This window comes from Copidosoma floridanum, unplaced genomic scaffold, assembly GCF_036245765.1.
Source record: "Copidosoma floridanum isolate Cflo_tuat_1 unplaced genomic scaffold, Cflo_Japanese_pri ptg000030l, whole genome shotgun sequence".
Taxonomy (NCBI): Eukaryota; Metazoa; Arthropoda; class Insecta; order Hymenoptera; family Encyrtidae; genus Copidosoma; species Copidosoma floridanum.
This window is the reverse complement of record NW_028321907.1, coordinates 41,824,452-41,848,122: the sequence shown is the minus strand read 5'-3', so window position 1 is coordinate 41,848,122 and position 23,671 is coordinate 41,824,452. Positions and strand designations below refer to the sequence as shown.

The window sequence follows — 23,671 nt, the reverse complement described above, 5'->3', positions numbered from 1 at the left end:
TATGGAAGAGAGCGTGCTCTCTTCTACACATAAATCAAGTTTTTAAATCTAAAGACACATCAAACTTATTGTTTAATTAACTCATTTAAAAAAATAGCCTTTATGCATCGAATAGTGTTGACTAGTTTTTCTTCGTTCGTGGGCTCTATACAGATGCACGTATCTTCCTAAATACGGCAGTGATGTCACGCACGCGACACGTAGTAACACTAGAATCTACTTTGGTCTTCGTCAGTAACTCTTCAGACTTTTTCAAACAAGCATTTGCGCTGTTAAATTCTAGTAGTTTTAAAAAAATGAGTGATTGGGAAGATCCGATTACTGGTGAAAGTAGACCGGCAGTAGAAAATCCTATGAACCAACCTCCTTTGCCTGCAATAATTTTTCGCGATCGCAACCTATTGGGAATAGAACATCAGATCACGTCTCCCAGCAGCATATCAAGAAATTTGGATGTTAAACTCAGCGTTGATTTGTCATCAAAGTACAATGCTAAAGTAAGGCCATGAGCTATGATACTCAAATATGAATTCATTAGACCCTCCTTCAAAAGACGACGTTTCGTCTCTGTTTTCAAGAACGAAAGTGCAACATTCCTTTTCGGTAAAACTTGCGTTCTCTGCTCATACAAAAGTGTTTTGGTTACTATAGCATATTCGCTACCTGGGCCCACGGCTCTAGATACAATTTATAGGCAGATTTAGCCACAATACTTTTATAGAAAGCATATGATGCCAATTTTACTTGAAAGGCTGCTACGCTCTCTATCTTAAAAATTTTGTTAAAGGGAGGTAAAAAATTTAGTACGCTACACGGAGTAAAAGTGCGGTATCACATTCGGGGTGTTGACACGACCCAATGGAACTATACCGTACTATTGCCCCTTGGGGCGTATAACTATTATTTTTTTTGTTCCTTGAATACTTAATAAAGTGGTATATTTGTAGGACGTGAAAAAAATTGATTGCACGAAATTCATCATGGATTCATTTAACGTTGTCGTAAGTATAAAGTTCTTTGTTTATATCTTTTTCTCTTTTTTTTTTTTTTTATTTTTAATTATATAAAATCCTGCGATGATGATCGAAAACTTTTTGATATGGCAATATTTCTCTTACTTGAGTAAGTATTTCCATAAATAAGGGAGTATAAAAAATTGGCCGCCAACGATCAAACTTATAAGCAGCTTGCCTCGCACGATTTTAAGGTATAGTAATATTTACTAAGGTGGCTTTCTCGAACACAATTGCCTATTTTCCTTTTATCCTCCTTCCAGTAACCGAAGGCCACCCATCATCCCTTCCCTAATCTTTTTTCAAAGTGTTGAGTGCCTATCTTAAGTAGAGGACCATTGTGTAGTAATATGCAAAAAATAGTTGTAGATATGTGCGTGTGAATCTGCGTTTTTCTTTCCACTGCTTCTCTCATCCATGCGGTCCCGCGAATGGCGTCTTTAGCTACACTCTGATACTCTAGGCAAGGTGATCACAAGCCTACCCTTCGACTGCCAATTTTTTGATTCCTTCTAGTTGACCAACTGATGAAACGTTACACATCACAACATTTAGAATTTGTACTAAATATTTTGTTAAGATTGTATAATACTGGATCCGTAATATTTGAAATTTTATGAACATACAGTTATAGTACATTACGCACTCTGCGAGTGAGTTAAAAAAGCTTCAGGCTTCATATAAATAAATAGTAAATATGAAATCTAAAGCCTTTCTTAATCTCCGAACGTGGTGCGTAAACAATTTTACGTCTCGTGATGCTTGGGAGTAAACATTTCCAAGTGTTAATAAAAAAATATGTTGAATTTTAGGTCACTGATGAATCCATTTCAGTAACGGGCATAAAAAAAAATGAACAAGACGACGACTCTGTAAATGCTTTTCCACAACTCATTATAAAATATAACATCCCAGATGAGTGCGATGTGGATAGGATTGAGGCAAGACTTTGCTCTGACGAAGTTCTATGTATCTGGATTCCTGTAAAAATCAAGTCAGTTGTCGATGTACCAGATTGTTACAAAAATTAAAAATATCGAATGAGTCATTGTTACAGGCGATAAAAGAAAATGTAGCAAGAAAAAAAATAAATAATGACGTTTTATTATATAATCTATATTATTTACAAATAATTAATTAAAACAATTTTATTTATCTCATAGTTTTAATTATATCAACTAAAAGTTGAAAACACAATTCAATCTTTTTATAATATAAAATAATTGATCCACTTTTTACAGTCGTCCATTTACTGTTTAATAATGTTAAGATCAATTTTGTTGTCCAACACTCAATTCAGATATTCATAACTTGAGAGTCTACTGTAAAAATACCTGTTATGTAGTAATCCTTGTAGAAAAATGTCCTAAAAAATTTTTCCTTGTTTTGCTGTTAAACATTTTTTTGAATGAAGAGAAGCTGTAGAAGAGGAAGAGTGGAGACGGGACATAAAGGGAGAGTAGCTAGAGAAAGTTTATACTTAACGTCGTAATTCCTAGTAAAAGAAAAAAAAAATTTTGTTCAAACACTTATATCAGTGAGTATTATAATGATCTGACCAACAAACAAAATTTCAATACACTTTGTTAGCGTTCATCAGCAGTATAAATTTTTAGTTCTCAGATTACATCTGTTATCATGTCATTGATTTTTACTCGCAATTGTCTGATAATTTTAAATATATTTTATAATACCAATAAAAGGCATCTCATTAAAAGTTTATGGTTACAGTTCCGTATTTTTTTAGAATAAATTTTAAGAATGTTATTGTAATGTTTCATTCCTTTTCGAAATTATTTATAAAAATTTTTTCATTTTTACAAAAGAAGGAGTAGAATTTTAGGAAGTCCAACCTTATTTTTTCCCTTTATTGATCAAACATAGCTTCACACAGACGGCTCATTATAGATCAATTGCGGACAGTGAATTAAAAAACACTGTTAATTTGTTTAACAATCGCTCAAAAAAGTTTGTGCGAGAATTCTCTTATTAAAATCATATAATCTAAAAATTTATTTTTGTGGTTTGCTGTATCGATTTAACCGTCTTATGGGGTATAAGGCCACAAAGGACGTGGCTGCGTTTCCCTGTACTGAGAGTAAACTGAAAATGGCTTTCCATCATTGTACAAACGGTTGGTTTTTTTTGGTTTCCTTATTTTCTTAATTTTCTTACATGGTTTCCTCACTAAATACAATATTAACAGCTTGTGATACTTCTCAAATAAAAATATGATTAAGCTAAGGACAAATCCACTTAGTAAAAATACAAACAGTGGAGCGAGTTCAATAATGCCAAATGATGTAAATGAAACTTCTTTTTGAACAAGATTTATTCTGCTACGAAAAGCCTTTATCTTTCGAGACATTATTCCATTCTCTCTGTTCTTCTGCAGGCTGAAAAAACAATTGTTAAAATTCTTGAAAAATAGTTTTTTACTCACAAATACTTACAAATGACTCAAAAATGTATGGATTGGATCTTCTTTTTTTAAAGCAAGGCCTCTTTTTCTAGAATTACCTAGTGGAATAGCATAGACTTTGCAACGTGAATTTAAAGTAACAGAGCTTGATATTATATCAGCAGAATAATAAGCCACTTTCTCGTTGCATATCTAAAATTTTAAAAAAACTTTAAATTATTCATACACTGAAAAATAATCTGTTTTAATTTATTATATCTTTGTAGCTTTCAAAAACTTTTGGGAATCGCTCAGATGTGTATTAGCCTGTAACTAGTGTACCAGCTTGTAACTAGTACATTGCAATATTTAACAATGTCTTTGTATTACTATTTTTCAAGTAAAATTCTTTGGATATTTGAAATAATTTTTTTCAAATAGATCTTGGGGACAAAAATCATTCTTTGTAATAGAATGTAAGAAGTTTATTCTTAGAGAAATACTTTTACCGCTATTTTAAGAAAAATTACAAAATGTTATGAAAAGAGTATCATAAACAATTTTTGAATACTTTTTCGAAAAATAGTGCATCGCCAAATATTAAAAAAAATTAATTAACACTCAAACTCAATATTTTAAATTACCTGACCCAAGACTTCATCCATGTTTGAAGGCATACTATCCTTATCCTTCAACAATAAGCTTAATTTTTCATTTACATCGTCCTTGGAGCTCTAATAATATCACGAAATTAGTTTTTTTATATTATGTTTAGAATTTAAATGAAATTTAAGTTTAATTACCGAAAAAATTTTCAAATTTTGAGAGCCTTTGAAAATGATCAATTTGTATGTGCCATCCTCCAGAAATTCCTGAACATTTCTAAATGGTACGTGTGGTATGTCAACTGTCACAAAACTTGTGAAACAGCCTGAATACATTGAAATGATAATGTATGCTGTCAGATACAGCGATATTTTCGCAATTTTCGATGACAAAGAACTGAATTGCACATCTATAAATTTTAAAGAAATGTTAGTAGTTATAGTCAAGCAATTTTATAATATTTGATCTTCAATTTCTAGGACTCCTAGACTATATTTAACAGTTTGTAATGGCTTAACAAGTACATAGTCTAAAATTTTGCAACGTTAAGTAATTATTTATACTTTTCAGTTTTTGAAGTTCAAGTTTCCAGAAATGATGTAAAATCTAAATGCATGTATAAACAGAAGTATCCTGTACATACAACGTACAGATAAGTTATTTCACTTAGTTAGTGCGAAAATGACCTCTCCTAGCTCTTCAAAAAATGGTTGCACAATGATTTTATAAGAAAATTTTTAATTTTTTCTAACTCTCTTATCACCCTTTTTTTTAGAAGCGTTCCTCTCCGAACTGTAGGTCTTCGGTGGGTAGGTTAGTGTTTTGTGGCTTACAATTTATCAGTTTAGTTAAATCAAATAAATAAAAAAGGCAAAATAGTAGTTCTTGTACCATCGGTATACAGTAAAAAAATTTGACCAAAAAAGCAAGGTTTATGTATGTTTGTGCCCAAGGAGCAAACGTTTTTTTTTTTTTTTTAGGAGGGCACAGAGAGTTTGCACTCATGTTGAGAAAATAGTAATTTAAAATTTGGTGGTGTATGTCTTCATGGTAAGCACCAGGCTCTGGTTGGATGCACACTAAATGCGATCTTTAATTTTTTCACTCAGGCGTAGTAAAGGTCCAAGGGTTAGAAAAAACGTCTAAAAGAGAAAAAATAGCTTTCGCCACACAATCAAGATCTAACCGGGATATCCCTACGGTCCCTCGCAAGCCCGAGGCCTTTTGAATATTTAAACATAAAATATACTGAAATTTGTATATTAATTTTATAGTTTTTGAAAAATTAACAATTTACTTTTTGAGAGAGAAGGGGGTGAAGATTATTACTACATTTTTCGAGAATAAAGTGTTTTTGTAATAAGTATTTTTTAACTTAAAAACTTTTTTTTTGCGTTTGATAAACATACTGACTTTCGAATACAATGTAGCCCAAAAGTATAAAAACTATGATTATTTGTCATATTAAATCAGAAGAACTAAATATTAAGAGCCCTAACTGTTCTGGTAAATATAATTTGATTGGTTATCGATAAAAAAGGAAATTGACAAAACTTGTAGGTTTATTTATTTTTTCAACCTTGTAATCTTTATTGCATACACAAGCATACAAAGGTCCCCCCTTTAAATAAAGTTTTTGCACTTTACACCCACGGTACAAAATTTCTATATTATTCTATATGACAAGAGATTTGCCAACAGAATTTAGTAAAGGTGACAACCTTTTTTTACGATGTACATGTTAAAATTTTATCCATATAGATAATGTGTTTAGGTATATTATCAGCAAGTAAATCACAGAAAAAAGATGTCACCACCGATTGAACCTGTGATCAGAATTTTTTCCTCATAATACATGACATGGTCAATAGAATAAGCCCCATTTCAAGGGATTGAAAAAGGTACAGCGTACCAAAACAGTTGTAACGTGTTCCTTCGGAATGAATCAATATATATTAAAAAATAAGTTGGGGAGCGGCGTTGGCTCAGTGGTGAGCGTGCTTGCTACTGATACAACGCTGTACTAGGGGCCGTGGGTTCGATTTCCGGTGAGTGCAGATTTTTTCAGAAACTGTTTTTACCGGAAAAAGTTCCTATGTAACCCTGGCTGTTTCGGGGTGGGTTTTTTCGTGGAATTTTCCTTCAGAGTAATTCAAGGGTTTTTTCCTTGCTCCACAGGTCTTTAGGCCTGGGTGAATGCGAAACAGTGTTAGGGCCTAATAGATAGGGATTAGTGGGCCCGATGCCAGGCAGGGATCGCCGGCCTTACTGGCGAGGAGTGGCCCCTGAAACATGGGGCTTCTCCGGGGATGCTAATTAGCCTGGATCCGATGCTTCGGACCCAGGCTACACAGTGGCGAGTTGACCCGATGCACTTCCCCCCGGTGCAAAGAGTCAGCTTAACTGACAAGGTGTGTTACACCGAAGATACTTCCACTGTGCCCATGGTATGATTTGTATGGTAACAGTTAAAGAAAAAATTTGGGGTAAAATGGGTGTGGCAGTACACCCCGACACATAGGTGGTGAGTGGGTGGCCCCGGCGACTGGGCCAATAGGCTGTCATGGTAACTTAATATAAAAAAAAAAAAAATATAAAAATCAGTTACAAATAAGTTTGTTTCAATTATCACCTTTTTTTTTAAGGAATAATACTTTTTGTTTCAAAAACATAAGAGAAAAAACAAACACGATAAAGATAACTTGGAATAAATTGTCATACAAATCGTGTACGATCTAGTATTAATAACGTGAAGAAAGTATTAGTGCTTTAATATTTTTAGAAATTTCGTAACATTTTACCTGTATATTCCTGGTGGACGAACACTCGCCATACGTTTAAAAAGCCATCCGAAAGTTTTTGGATAAATCCTCTTCTATCATTATGTAATACTAAAATTAAACTAAACAATATTGATGAAACAACTACGACTATAACCAAGAAGTACCAGATACACTTGCTGAAAACCTTTTCAACAAAAATTAGATTAAACGTTACAAAGAAGTAAAGTCATGATTACTTTATACTCTCAATTTTTATACCTTAAAATATGCTGTCCATGGAATTTCCTTGGTATCGGGTGATTTATAATATAAATAGTCTTGAAAATCTATGATATCAATTGATCTCTTAGCCTTATTGCTATTTTCGACAGTTAAATATTCGTCAGTTACAATAATACTTTCATTTAACAATTTTGTGGAATCAATTGACGTATTTTTAACACTTGAATTTGATTTTTTTTTCATGTTTAAGTTTTTATACTCAAATGCTAATCCAGAGTCAGATGCAAAATCTTCAACTACTTCAGAACAAAAAGAAGAAGGCTGCAAAATTTGCCAAAAAATAATTAATTTTTTCTACGCAATAATTGTTGTTTCAAAACAAACCAACGTTCTATTTAATAAATTCGTTACCTTTCCAAAAATTTTAGCCGATGCTCCGGTCAAATTCTTCCGTCTCTCAGTAAAAACTCGATTGTCTTCGAGGATTAATTCGTTTGCCTTGCTCCACTTGAATAATTTGTTAACTTGTAATTTATTTCCAGAGCTGAAGGTAAACCATTCTAAGATGTCGCTATTACCTCCACATTTAACTAAAATCTCGCTTAATGCGTTTAGGTGGAAATAATTTTTTTTAGGACGTCGACATATGTCATTAATTTGTCCAGTGGCAGCTGACTCGAATAATAATAGCCAAACATGTGGCGATAGGTTATGATCCTCGGAGAAGTGCGAGAATATTTTAAAATCATTGTCGCTCTTTAAAAATACAACGAAGAGTGTTTTTGAGTAATTTTTTATTTTGGGGTATTTCACGGTAAGATCCGCTATGGTCACTGCGACCGAGTAAACCTGTTTTTTCGAAAATGCCTTCACCATGTTAACTACTGAATGAATTTCTGTAATATTTGGACGAAAATTATTAATTTTAGGTATTTATCTCTTTAATTATTTACACTTTACTTTTGCTCACCTTCGTTGCTTCTATACACGATGCCTATGCTAGTCGTTTTATAAAAATTTTGTACCCCCAAAATTAATGGGATGTCACCTTCCATGTTATCGCTTGCATGACATGTCACCAATGGCATAGTGGTTAACATAATAATAATACCCGTAAGCATCATCATTTTTATCTAAAAATAGATTAAGAGAATATAAACGTTAGTTCACAGGACTAGATAAATTACTAGAACAACGCATTTTATGCGACTTAGCAAAAGCGATACTATTTACCGAGAGCGTAACTTCTAATGCATAGTAAAACAAATATTGAATTGAATGAGAATATAAATTTTGTACTACTATACTATTTTCATTACATGGTCCAAGGTTAATTAGGCATGAAAATTGTAAAATACGCATTTCTATATTATTGCTTTAAATGTATGTTAGGCTAGTATTTAATTATTTCAGAGAAACTTTTTTTTTAAATCATGGATAAACTATAAAGTGTACTCAACACTTTATAAAATAGTGGATGATGTGGTTGGAATTTTACGCACTTAAAAATCTAGATGATTCCTGTTACAAATTCCAATAAAAATAAAAATTTTTATGAAAACATGTATATTTTGTTTAATTCTTTGGTTGTATAATTTAGGTTGTAGCACATAAATTTTTATACGATTTGGTATACGTATAAATACAGTTTACTGCAAATCAACTTTTCTTTATTATTTTTATCATATAGAATGTCTGAGTGTGTCGTGGGAAGTTATAGTTATTTAAAAAGACAATTGAAATGATTAAAAAAAGCCTTACTTTCTGAATTCGAAGTAAGACAAGAATTGACGAATTTTATTTAAATGTTAAACTTTCAACTTTAACTTCCACCTCTAATTTTTTATGCTTACCATTACTTTAAACGTCTCATATATATAGAACTCAAGTTTGTGTCAAGAGCTTTTCATTAACCTTTTTTCTAAAAACCCATACATTTTTCTAGGACACTGATATGATGTAAATAGTAGAAAAATTTATAACTATTATTCAATTGTTAATGTTATTTTGCTTGTAACGTTACTTCGACAGGTCATAGGGAATTATTTGAGGAAATAATTGAAGGGCACAAAACAAGCTGTAAAATGTTACGAGCATTTTTTTAGGTCTTTATAGTTATTTGTGATATTTTTCAAGTTTTGGGGAATCTTGATTGAAAAAAGGTTTGTAATGCGTGTCAGGTTACGTTAAGAAAAGTTTGTTCAAAAATTCAGCACTATATTTATTGATAGGAAAAAAATTTTGCTTTTTAACCCTTTACTTCTTTATATAACTTTAAAGATAGCTTTAAGATATAAATTGTGCAGTGTTATACTTGTTTTAAGTTTCAACTTTATTTTACATTAAAACAAAACAATATGATTTCGATAATGTTGAGATGAATATATTTCTGCAGAGAGAAGACTTCAACATGCACTTACTTGATAACTTGACACTCGTGGCCCAAAAAATAATTCCCAAGAACTCCTTGGACCAAGTTGGGCACGGCTCGAATAGACTCTCTTTCGATGCTGTGAGTTTTGGTGTCTCGAGCTTTGCAAGACACTTCTCGCCAATGACTACGGAGTTGAAAGCTAGGCTCCTCCGTCAAACTGAAATGGAAATGTCGTACAAGGTGACATACACACATACGTACACACACACACACGACAGTACAATTTGACACTTAATTTAAAATTAAATTTAAAAACTTTTTTTAGCCTTTTTACTATATTTTTGCCTTAGTATAATGTAAGAGTTATTTACAGAGACAATGAAATTTTTTTAAAAGCTTGACTTCACTTTATTTAGAATATCAAAAAGGTCTGTGTATTGACAGTTACATGCATCTAAAATTAGAGCAAAGCAAAATTGTTACGTATATCATCGAAATTTAATCTGATACAGGCATTTTAAGATAAGCAATTCATAATATACTATAAATGATGGATTTTGCATTTTTTTTAAAAGTCAATTTTCGTAAGTTTGATTAATCACTTTCAATGTGAGTTGTATCATTCTTCACATTTTAATTTTATCGTAAATCTATGATGAAAAATTAAAGAAACAAAAAATTAGATTGAAATTAAATACTAAGGATGCAAAAAATAAGATAACGGGTTTGCCGAAATCTGCTTAGCTTTTGGTAACATTTTTTTATCGAATGTAATCTCTTGCTGAAAAAAAGCTTGGTTAAGCGTGTAAAATTACGTCAAGAAAAATTAAGCAAAGTTAGCACCGATTCGTAAAAATTAAGCTCCAGTTCTATTAGTAGGTAAGAAATTTTTAAAGGAATATTTAATATGCGTTAAATATTCCAATATGCAACAAACTGCATATATGGTGAATAGCAAAATCCAAACTTTTCCATGCTAATACTGCATTTTAACTGTCATAATTTACACCAAATAAATTTTTTTTTTATATATGCTTGTAGGGAAAAAAGAGAAAATTTTATATTTGTTTCCACTAAGGCACACATAAAATTATAATGATTATAATAATAATTATAATAAAAATAATAATAATAATAATAATAATAATAATAATAATATCAATTACAATAATAATAAAAAATCGTTAAAGTGATAATGATTAATAATGTAAGTAGTGATAATAATCGTAAGACTAATTACAGAAATAATAAACAACGCAAAAATTACAGTAAAATTAAATATTAACTCTTTTATGTAAATTCAAAGATATAAAAGCTTTTAATAAATTGAAAAGTATTTTGCTGATTTTGTTTTAAAACGGTATATCACTTAAAAGGAAACAACATTATGTCGCTAAGGGCGAGATAAATCTATTTCAGCAAAAAGAAGACTTCAACATGCACTTACTCGATAACTTGACACTCGTGGCGCAAAAAATAATTCCCAAGAACTCCTTGGACCAAATTGGGCACGGCTGGAATAGACTCTCTTTCGATGCTGGGGGTTTTGGTTTCTCAAGCTTCGCAGGACACTTCTCGCCAATGACTAAGGAGTTGAAAGCTAGGCTTCTTCGTCAAACTGAATTGGAAATATCGTACAAGGTATTCACTTTATGTTGAAGTGTTGTCTAGCTGGCGCACTGACATACAGTGTCGTGTTGGGGTTGTGCCTTGAAGGGTATGGTATTCTATTTCCCACTACAAAAATTTACTGGCCATCAAGTGGGAGGAATGTCACGCCCATCAACATACTTTATCCCTTCCAGACTTCCCCTCTTTTTTCTGTATTTTTGGAAACAAAAAAAATTATAAGCCAATCCATGTAGGACGGGTTACAATAAGACCATTAAATGACAAATTTTTGAATCCTTTTAATACAGATTTAAATTCATAACAAGTAACTCTTTAATTACATTCTTGTTTTTCAAAATATTTAATTATTCAAATATGTTTTTAAAAGATAATTTCTTGGGTCTGAAGTAGTTTTATGTTACTAATTTTTAAAAACTTTAGTTGTTTTTAAGCGTCCCAAATTTATTTAGCAATTGAAATTTTTACTGTATCAAGCAAATTCTAACTATTCTAAGCCTACTGTATAACATAAAACATAAATTTTAGTTATTTTTTTTTGTAACTTGTGTGCAATAAGGGCTAGATATTCTATTATTACTTGGTATTAAATTAAATTCTGCTTGAAGACAAATTATCTTCACATGAACTATAACATAACACGCTTACTACGCTATATATTATAGATTTACTAATAGAGTTTGAATTAAAGTAACAACCAATTTTCGTACGAATCATGATTTCCCTATTTTTTATGCGTTGTAGAAATTTGATGTTCAATTATTGCTGCAGGTACGAATATGTTTTTTAGTTTTTTTGTTATGAAATATTACTGGGTAGTTGAGAGAATAAGAGTATTTTACTTGGTTTCAGATAGAAATTGCAAAAAGTAAGAGATACTTTTCCGCGGATTGTGAGGGAGCAGTTTGATGTACTACTAGCTAACCTCCATATTGCAAGGAGAAAATTGAGTAGTACAATTAAATCAGAAAATTAGAAATATTATTAAATACCTTTCAAGTTATAATCGCTTACTGTTTTTAATTTTTATTAATTAATTTTATAAATTAATAATTTAAAAAAATAAACTACGCTGAGTATTATTTAAGCTTAAAAATTGTAATATGGTTAGTTTATATTGTCTTAATTGTAAGAAATTCAGTATTATCTACTTATAAAAAAAACTTAGGATTAAAACATTAATACAATGAAAATATTAATACTTATAGATATTGATAGGAAACTAAAAATAATAACTTGGTCTTGAGTAGATTGAGTCAAGTGAGTAGTTTTTTTTTCTTTTTTTTTCTTTTAAATGTTTATTTCCTAAAGTTAAAGCATCGAGGAAACGTATTTTATGGCCTAATTTTTATCTGCGTGCTATAAGTGTACATACAAGCAAGGTTATTTGAAGACAAGGATTAAATCAAATGTTGCATTAAGATTTGAGGCATCATTTTCTATTTCAGCTATTTCTCCATGAAACGCTTTACTGATCTAAGTGAAAATAAAAAAAAAAAAAGAAAGTAAAAATAAGGCTTTACTCTAAACACATACGTATACTAATCTCCCTCAACGCACCACATACTCCAGCGGTTAAGGACATATAATTATAGGCTTTTATAAAAGTTTCTCCGAGATTTTCCTTGCCAATGCCAAAATTTCCGAAGGCTCATCTTTACTTTCTGGCATAAAATGAACTAGTGACTGTAGAATTCAGCCGAAAAAGAATATTTAATTTCCTAGTACAGCGCGTGTCCGTACTGATGTGGTCAATGTGCATGACAATAGAATTTTACCACCTTCTACTACGCAGCTATGCTTATAATATATTTATAATTATTCGTGTATGTCCTGCGCGTGTTTTTACTCCACGTTCATTTTTCCCATAATCTGTTTCTTTATCAGCACTAAGCCACTGGTAAATACTTCATGTCATTGATCTAGTGCCCGTTTTTGGATGTTTGTAGAAAAAAACAAGCTTGTTGTTTGTTGGTGTGTATGTATTTTTATATTTAACGTCAATGTAGTGATGTTTCGATGAGCACGTTGTTGTTCTTCTGGTAAGGAAAAAGTAAAAAAAATTAATATTTGTTATCTACTAGAAACTGAAAAAAATAAACAATTAAACACACCTAAACATTTTGTTCAACACATGTTGAATAAAGTTGAATGAAATATTCACGTTTCATTTTGACGATTAAAAAAATATTTATCCATTCATCTCTATCGTAGTTTTATTTTTCAGTGAACTGCATCTCAAAAAGCAAGTAACAATTTTTGTTGCAACCAATGAGTGTTCCTTTTTCTATGGTACCAGATTTCTTATTTTTATTTTAATATGAAAAAGATAATGTGATCCAGATATGGATTTTTAGGGATCAATTTAGAAATTTTAACCATAGCATCCTATTAATTTTAGAGTACACAAATTTTTGACCTTTTGCATATGGTTAAAATAAAAATAAAGAAAATCGTATTTTCTTTATTTTCTATACCTTTACTTCTTTCTTTGGTCTCTGCTTACAACGAGAAATATTCCATCGAGTAAACCAACGTGTGCGTCAGTGATTTTCAATGTCAATGCCATAGTTTTAAGTAAATAATATATTGAGCCACCCCTAACATCATGACTACCACCACCAAACTAGGCCGATAGAATATGAAGTCCATTGCTCCAACCAATTACAATGCAAAGTAATGCCACGTACCTACTCGCAGCAAATAAGAGCTACTGTTGCTCCTACCCTTTAAGTACGACAGCCAATCTACTCAAACTCGATAAATTTTTTCTCCTACACTACCTGCGCCAACGAAGGTAGGGTTGCCCAAGCGCCTTTTTTCCCCTGCCACCGCAAGATTTGGATGTTTTTGGCCTCTTCTGCTACTTATTTATGAGTGTACAAACAATGTATTGATCTTTGGCGTATAGTACGTATACGCTCGTACGTATACGTACGTATACGTATAAATAGTTAACAATAAGGAGATTTTGTTGCTGTTGGTTGATAGAAACGACAATTTAGTAGACGTGCAGACATTTCTACCCGTATTGGAATATCCTATCTTGTTTGTAGTATTAGGTATGACTTTCAATAGAAAAGGGAAATTCTTATTCGAAATGGTCAATTATCTTATTCTGCAAATTTTTATAAACTTTAACCTCTAGATAATAAACATGTTTCGAAAAGAGCTAGAAGTTCCGAATTTTTATTAAAACTGAAGTCGTTCAAGATGTCAAGATATCACCACCAGATTCAAAGTACTGAATAGGAAATACTACTAAACACTGGTATAACTTAGTAATTTATTATCTTTTTAGGGAAACTCATCGGTGCAATCAATTTCATGCAGCGTTAAAATTTTTTGAAAAAAAAAAAAAAAAAAAAAAAAAAAGGAACGAAGGACAAAAGTATTATAATTTTGGACTAAATGTAAAGTTAATTTTAAATAATTTATCTTAAGTTGGTTGAAGTAAGTTTATATTACAAAACAATCGCATCGACAGTATATTACTTTTGCTTAAAATTTTCAGACCTTCATTTCTTCGACGCTCGAGATGTGCTCGATATCTGTGAAATGTAATATAGTGTATATTCTATTTTTGCTTTTTTTAAAATAGGAATGCCCTTCAAAAGTTTTGAATATCATGCGATTTTATGTACCGTGAGAATTTTCAATTTTAAGATTTTATTTCATTTTATCATTTTTTAAGTGGTGAGAGATACCCAAATTGTTATTGTTAACGACTTCGATATAATACTTGTTTTTTTATTTTATCTATTTTATACTGATGTGGAAACATTTTATTCAACCAAATTAAATTTCCACTATGTAGAGTTCTTGGTTGACTTTAAAAACAGACATAAGGATTAAAAAAAAAAAAAAAAATTGACTGACCATTATGGCTGAAAGAATAAGTATCTAAATAAACATCGAAATTATCCAAACTATGGCAGCGAGAGTTTATTTGTGAAAGGTCAGCTGGCTAACTAACTCTTTCTTTTAAAAAATGGTTAAATCATTTTGGTTGAAGTAACAAATGATCCCCTTTTTGTTCGATCGATATTACACCAGTATGTAGGTACTAAGACATCGGATCTCACGTTGTAGTCTATAATGGATTCTGTTTGGTTCGTTTCGTCGATATCGAAGTTAAAGGGAGATGCGCAACTATTTCATTGCTCCATATACGTACGCGTGTACTCCAACTTTTCTCGTAATACACCTATCCATTGATGGATGTCTGCATCCCCACGACTCGTTCCACAGCATCCATCTCTTTTCTGCCCTGCAGAAATTAATAACACGATGGGTCCCTAGACATAAAATAAGTGCACTCACGGAATAGAGGAGAAGTAGAAAAAAAAGGGATAAACAATAGTAATAAAAATATTTACAGAGTTTATCGTGGTCGTCGGCAGCGTATCAAGGACAAACAAGGATGGCGACGGCTCGAATTGTTTACCTGGAAAACTCGACGCGGATGATGGGAACGAGGATCTTACGGCCAACGATCAATCGTCCCTTTCTACCCTCGGGTCATTGGAGGATTATTATCGGTGGTCTCGATATTTTTTTAATGCGTCCCTCTCAAGGATGTGTTTCGATTTTTGTTGTTTCAGTTGATTTTTTCACGATGAGTTTTATAATTTTTTAAAATATACTACACATTTTTACGGTAGTTTTTAAAGATTTTTAAGGCTTTTTTTATATCTTTTAAAATTAATTTAAAGTGGTGATCGTAACTCTTTTTTAATCGAAAAATTAATAATTTCAAGATTGCTCAGTTATAACTTTGATATCTTTAATTTTTTTTCCAATGATTATTTTTTATTGCGATGTATTTTTCATTTTGTCAAAACAATGAGCACATATGATTAAAAAATCTTACGACAACATACATGTCTTATTTTAAAAATATTTTTTTAAGGTTCCTTTGTTTATTTTTATACAAACGTTACTACTTCAACGAAAATGCACGTGTATACAAGTGTAAAAAGCACACTTAAAAAAAAAAAAAGTTTAAATTCAGAACTTTTTACAATCGTCTTCATACAATTTATGTTTGTATTAATAAAAACAAAAATCTTTATAGTGTTTCTTTAACGCCTTGAAAATACATAAGACAATAAAAATCATGCAACGACAAAGGCTTGGAGACATTAAAAAAAATAATTTTTTCAAACCATCTTGAATGGTCGAGAAAATATGTCTTAAAGGGATCATGGAAAGATAAAAATGAAACGTCCTTACGAGACAGTTGTTATCATTTTTCATTTGTCCAATCAATAGTCCAAATAGTTTGAGCAAAAGTAATTGAACTTCTCGATGCACTGCAGCACCAAACAAGCCATTCCGTCGATCCAAGAAAACAGCAACCAACTCCACTTGATGAATAATCCAGCGGCAACCAATAATATGGTCATCAAGCCCTTGGATCTCGCGGTTTTGCGGAGCTTAGTGGAGCACTGGATCGTCACCGAGGAAGCGAGAATCCGCGAGTCCTACAACGAAGCCGAGTCGAGGATTGCGGAACAAGCGAGGAAGCTGGAGCAGGAGGTCGAGGCTTTGCGGGCGATAGAAAGCTCGAGAAGCAGCATCGCTAGTAGAAGAGCCGAGCGTGCAAGGGCCAACTTTCTCCATGTGCTCGCGAGACCTGTTCTGCTCAGAGGTGATTATTAATTGCATTGGACGTTAGACAACAAAGTATAGTACACATCTTATTATGTTTGGAATTGATTTGCTCCCCGAACTGACAGGATAGAGTCTCTTTAAACACAGGTAACAGTGGAAAAAGAGTACTACTTCTGAGACAATAGCATCAGAATCGAGATACAATCTTTTGATAAGTAAATGAGATACCAAACCAACTTCTCACCCAACTTTGACATTTGCAAACATGTATTTTCGTATTACGTATCTACGTGGGATTTCTTGAGACGAAATATTTTTCCACCATATCTTTTATTCCCCTTTTTTTATCCATCTTGGCTTTGAACTCTCGCACGGTTGCCCTGAAGTGTGAAATTGAATAACTTCTACGTTGGACGCATACAATACACACATACGCTGACGCACGATCACAAAGAAAAAAAATGAACAAATGCAAGACATTGTAGGTGTTGATCTGCTTTCAACTCAATATTTTTCAACACTATTGAGTTTCAATACATAAAGCTTGTTAATTTTCAGAATAACGTTTCCGTGTATTTATAGCGTAGTGACAAATTTAACAAAAATGTCCCTTCTTGCGAGCACTAAAGTACAATCTTGTAGGTTACAACGCAGGAAAGCAGCCAGTAAGCATTGACACATTGAGCGTCCAGCGAGCCCGCGAATTCAAGGACGTGTACGATGCCCTCCGGACTCCGGACGACTACGAAGACAATAACGAGCAACAGTGCAACCTGAACAACCGCGTTGAGCTCCCGTACTTGGTCAAAAGAATCGCGTCCTAGCATACATGTGCAGCTTCGACGAGCCTTAAAAACTTAATAGACCAGGAACTGTATCTGCTGGAGCAGGCTGCCTCACCGTCCTTGAGACTCGAGCCGCGGCGTCTATTGAGACACCTGAGGAGCCGAGTGAGGCTCGCCTTTCTCAACCTAGCTAGGAACGCCTTGGCTCACCACGACAATCGAGCCAAGATAAGGGAACTTTCGAAAATTTACCTAGTGTGCAGTATACACGGTAATTTGTCTGGAATCAGAAAACCGTGAGCAATCCGATTTTTAGTAGTATGAGTCCAAGTTTGTTTAGACAGGAAAATATTTTTAAATCAGTTGTCCTGTTCATCCGATTTTAAGTAGTGCGAGTCCAAGTAAGATCAGCCAGGTGAATATTCTCAAATCAGTATACCTATCATTCTGATTTTAAGTAGTAGGAGTCCAAGTTTAAGTTTGGCCAGATAGAAGAATATTTTAAAACCAATTTCCCCACCGATTCGATTCTAAGTAGTACGAGCCCAAGTTCAGTCAAACATGATAATATTTTTTAATCAGTATTCCTATTAAACCTATTCTAAGTAGTACGAATCCAAGTTTGGTCAGACATGAGGAAATTTTTCAATCAGTATTCCTATAAATTCAATTTTAAGTAGTACTAGTCCCAGTTTGGTAAGATAAAAGAATATTTTTTAATCAGTTTTCCTGTTAGTCCGATTTTTAGTAGTGCGAGTCCAAGTAAGATTAGGCAGGAAAATAATTTCAAATCAAATTTCACATCAAACCGATTTTAAGTAGTACGAGTCCAAGTTTTGCCAGACATGAGGATATTTTTTAATCAGTATTCCTATAAATTCAATTTCAAGTAGTGTGAGTCCAAGTTTGGTCAGATATGGACAGATTTTTTAAAAATATAGATACACGTTTCTTAGAAATGTATCTATAATACAGGGGAAAAAAAAATTTTAATGAATTCGCAGGAATCAACGCGGACGCGACTGTGCCCGTCATGCGGGCATCTCAGGGGACTCGAGGATTTTGAGACCGATCACCGCGAGCGGGTCTCGAGAAAGTGTGTCGACTGCACGGCTCTAAGGCCAGGGCGCCGACCTGGCCACTACCCAGAAATCTACGAGAGGTTGCTCAGAGAGCTGCGAAGGCAAGAAGCCCCACCCTTTAAATCATCCCAAATTATTTTTTTTTCCCCATTTCAATTCCCTTTTCGTTTACCGCAGACGAGACGGTGACAGCAGCCTTGCGTTTGTCGTGGGTCCAAAGGCAGTTGGTTACCTGGTAAATGACATATGGCACGGGCGCTCGATCTTTTCGGGGTGTGACGAGCTCGAGTGACTGCGGCTCGCGAGGCTTGACCCTCGCAAGCCCTGGACACCCTGGAATAATCTGTTGGCGACAAGACGCGAGACTCGGATGCACGAGGTGCTCGCGAGCGATTCCTCGGGCCCACCGGATGCCTACGACGGAGAGCTGGTTCGCAAACTCAGGAAGATGAATGCACTGGCGAGACTTTACTTTGAGTCAATGGTCAGATACCACTCGGACCCGGGGATGTCTCTGTGAGGTAGGATTTTTTTACATAAGTGTTGCGATTGTAACTGCCATTTTTTCAATAATGCTAATGAAGCATTGTTTCTTTGTTACGACATATTTTTGTATGATCACGCATTTGATGCCGAACCATGATGATACATTAAAAAAATTAACAGTAAAGACTATGATTATGTTGTCAGGTAAATAAAAAATATAAATATCAAAATGAACAATTCAAGAGTTTTAAACTTAATTTGATTATAAGTCGACGTATGGTATGCAATGTTTCACTGAAATAGTTTTATTTCAGCAGAGCAGTTGCATCGCGGATAATGAAATAACAGTTGGTATTTATTTTAAATCCAACTCTGTTATAATTAAAAATATTTTTTTTTTTACGAAATAAAACATAATGCATTTTGCACATGTTTTTAACTTTTGATTATATCGTGCTATTACATGAATCGTGTTCTTCGCAAGTTTTTGTTGCAGAACGGAGATTCCTACGTAGCCTGAAAAAAGTTTTTTTGTTAAAATTTAATTCCTTTATGTTCATAAAGAAGTCTAAATGAGTCTTATATATTCATTATTTTTTTGTGAACTATTACATGATTAGAAGCAAGAAATAAAAGTTATCTCCTTCACCTTTAAATACCTGTCCTGTACATTCAACAAGTTAAATTGGCATTATTTGTGTGGCTGTAGTGTACAAACAAAACAAATTTTCAATCTTGTATAGCAAAGAATCTTATACAATCTAATAATTGAACCACAAGGATAGACTTTAGAAATAATTGAGATATGTTTTGGAGAAGGATTGTATTTTACCCGGTTTTTTGTTAAAAATTTCAAAAATTGAGTAATAATTTGCCGCAGATTGTGTGGGAGCAGTTCAGTGTGCAGTTGTTAGTCTTTACATGGCAAAGAAAAAATTTAGTTGTACAATAAATCCTCTAAATAAGAAATGTTACTTTATACACTAAACGTAATAATCACTTTGTAATTTTATTTTAATAAATTATTTTTTCCTGATTAATGCATTAAAATGTTAATCCACGCTGAGTACTCATCATGCCTAAAAATGTGATTATTATATGTTATTTTTTAGACCGTTATTTTCTACCAGCTCTATGAGTGCTCGATAATCAATTTTGAGATTTTATTTTGTTTTATTATCGTTTATTAATTTTTTTGAGAAGGCCGAAGAAAAAAAAAATTAATAAAAAATGAATTAAATATTCAGGCTGCGTGCGATTGCAGGACAACTCGAGCATTCCTCTGGACATGGGCCCTTTCGCGAGGCTCCTACGCACAATTCGTACAGATAAGCCCGAAGGCTTGGCCGATGCAGTTTCGGTGCCAGACTGGCGACACTTCATGCTTACCATCTGGCACGGGCATTTGGTGCTGAGGGAAAGCTCGGAGCTTAAAGATTTAGGTTTTCCGCGTTACGAACTCGACCAGCCCTGGAGTTCTTGAAACTGTGTGCTGCTCACAGAGGACAAAGCTGAAGGCCCACTCTTGCGTTTGGGGGTGGCGGGGAGTACTACTCAGACTATCTTAAACGGAAGATAGGCTCAGCTTTTTGGGTCGCGAGAATGGACTTTAAGTGGAAGTCTTTGTTTTCTTTTTTTTTTATGATTTTTTAATTGAGGTACGACCTAATACATATCAACATGGAGCAGGCAATAATCATTAAACAAATCTGATTTTTTAAGGGTACTTAACAAATAATATCGAAAGTAGATTAATCTGCAGTAGAAGTCAAAATAATATCACTAGTTTTAACTGACGAGAGACTGGCGTTTATGCACAAGAAAAAAATTATGCAAATAGAGGTAAAAACAACGAGCACGCTATTCGTAAACGAAAGCACGGCAAAGTAAGTAAAACACAGGACCTATAAGGGTCAATCATACTCGCTTGATAGGAAGATCTCTGGTTTTTTTAAGGCCGTCGAGCAATTGGTCAGTTTAAAAGAGTTTATTGTAACGTATTTCAACTCAAACGCACAAGATTGGGGATTCCATCTAGTCGAAGTAAGTGAGATAAACGAAGCTATGATCATGGAAACAATAAAAATTATTCTAAGTGCAGAAATGCACTGGGGTCGGGAACCGGATTCTAGATGATACTGTAGGGAAAACGAAAGTAGGTGCAGGTTTACCAAGCAAAAACGAAAAATAAGTGAAAGGAAGAGAGTGACCGAGAGGTTTACCAATTATGTATTGTGAAAATAATATATTTAAAAAAACATAATAAAAAATAAATAAGTAAAAGCAATTCAACGATATATTCATATATACGGCTCCACCTCCCTGGTATATATATTTATTTAACCCTCTAGTAATAGAATATGACTTAATTTTTTTGATTTGTATTACCTTACTATCTATTATTCTGGTGTTGTCACAATCATTATACATTATAAAAATTGTATTAGAATAATATTTTTTAGATCTTTATTTTTCTTTATAATATAAAACCTTATTATTATATTATCCTGTAACTTTCAAGTTAATGTCTTAAAATAGTAAGTGTTTCTGTATATCTTAAAATTAAGCAAAAATTACTGTTACAAAAAATTAAATGAAGAACAAGATTAAAAAATGTCAGATTTTCTTAACACTTATGAAATAAATGCAAAATTTAGAAAAAAATTGTTGTTAAAATAATCTTCAGCTATAAAAAAAAGAAAATTGTGGGAAAATATAATATAGCAATAATAGATCCTGAGGTTCATTAACAATTTCTGAAAGTTATCATTAAAAAAAAAATTGTTGGGTAAAAAACATTAATCAATGATAAAAAAAATTCGTAAAAATAGTAAGTCTGCAACATTTAAAGGTACTACAATTGTCCTACAGGTTCAATCGATCATATCACTAAAATTAATGTAAGTTTTGATCAAATCGGCACAATTATAATTCCTTTTCGATAACGGCAATTTTTTGCGTCGTTATTGATTTCAGAAATCATTTATGGCGATGATGTATGGAAGAGAGCGTGCTCTCTTCTACACATAAATCAAGTTTTTAAATCTAAAGACACATCAAACTTATTGTTTAATTAACTCATTTAAAAAAATAGCCTTTATGCATCGAATAGTGTTGACTAGTTTTTCTTCGTTCGTGGGCTCTATACAGATGCACGTATCTTCCTAAATACGGCAGTGATGTCACGCACGCGACACGTAGTAACACTAGAATCTACTTTGGTCTTCGTCAGTAACTCTTCAGACTTTTTCAAACAAGCATTTGCGCTGTTAAATTCTAGTAGTTTTAAAAAAATGAGTGATTGGGAAGATCCGATTACTGGTGAAAGTAGACCGGCAGTAGAAAATCCTATGAACCAACCTCCTTTGCCTGCAATAATTTTTCGCGATCGCAACCTATTGGGAATAGAACATCAGATCACGTCTCCCAGCAGCATATCAAGAAATTTGGATGTTAAACTCAGCGTTGATTTGTCATCAAAGTACAATGCTAAAGTAAGGCCATGAGCTATGATACTCAAATATGAATTCATTAGACCCTCCTTCAAAAGACGACGTTTTGTCTCTGTTTTCAAGGACGAAAGTGCAACATTCCTTTTCGGTAAAACTTGCGTTCTCTGCTCATACAAAAGTGTTTTGGTTACTATAGCATATTCGCTACCTGGGCCCACGGCTCTAGATACAATTTATAGGCAGATTTAGCCACAATACTTTTATAGAAAGCATATGATGCGAATTTTACTTGAAAGGCTGCTACGCTCTCTATCTTAAAAATTTTGTTAAAGGGAGGTAAAAAATTTAGTACGCTACACGGAGTAAAAGTGCGGTATCACATTCGGGGTGTTGACACGACCCAATGGAACTATACCGTACTATTGCCCCTTGGGGCGTATAACTATTATTTTTTTTGTTCCTTGAATACTTAATAAAGTGGTATATTTGTAGGACGTGAAAAAAATTGATTGCACGAAATTCATCATGGATTCATTTAACGTTGTCGTAAGTATAAAGTTCTTTGTTTATATCTTTTTCTCTTTTTTTTTTTTTTTTATTTTTAATTATATAAAATCCTGCGATGATGATCGAAAACTTTTTGATATGGCAATATTTCTCTTAATTGAGTAAGTATTTCCATAAATAAGGGAGTATAAAAAATTGGCCGCCAACGATCAAACTTGTAAGCAGCTTGCCTCGCACGATTTTAAGGTATAGTAATATTTACTAAGGTGGCTTTCTCGAACACAATTGCCTATTTTCCTTTTATCCTCCTTCCAGTAACCGAAGGCCACCCATCATCCCTTCCCTAATCTTTTTTCAAAGTGTTGAGTGCCTATCTTAAGTAGAGGACCATTGTGTAGTAATATGCAAAAAATAGTTGTAGATATGTGCGTGTGAATCTGCGTTTTTCTTTCCACTGCTTCTCTCATCCATGCGGTCCCGCGAATGGCGTCTTTAGCTACACTCTGATACTCTAGGCAAGGTGATCACAAGCCTACCCTTCGACTGCCAATTTTTTGATTCCTTCTAGTTGACCAACTGATGAAACGTTACACATCACAACATTTAGAATTTGTACTAAATATTTTGTTAAGATTGTATAATACTGGATCCGTAATATTTGAAATTTTATGAACATACAGTTATAGTACATTACGCACTCTGCGAGTGAGTTAAA

At 33.0% G+C, this 23,671-nt stretch overlaps 1 pseudogene; it reads left to right on the top strand.

The window, feature by feature from the left end:
- The first annotated feature begins 296 nt into the window (after positions 1–296).
- Positions 297–19,031, top strand: LOC149373646 (IQ motif and ubiquitin-like domain-containing protein; annotated as a pseudogene).
- The last annotated feature ends 4,640 nt before the right edge of the window (positions 19,032–23,671 follow it).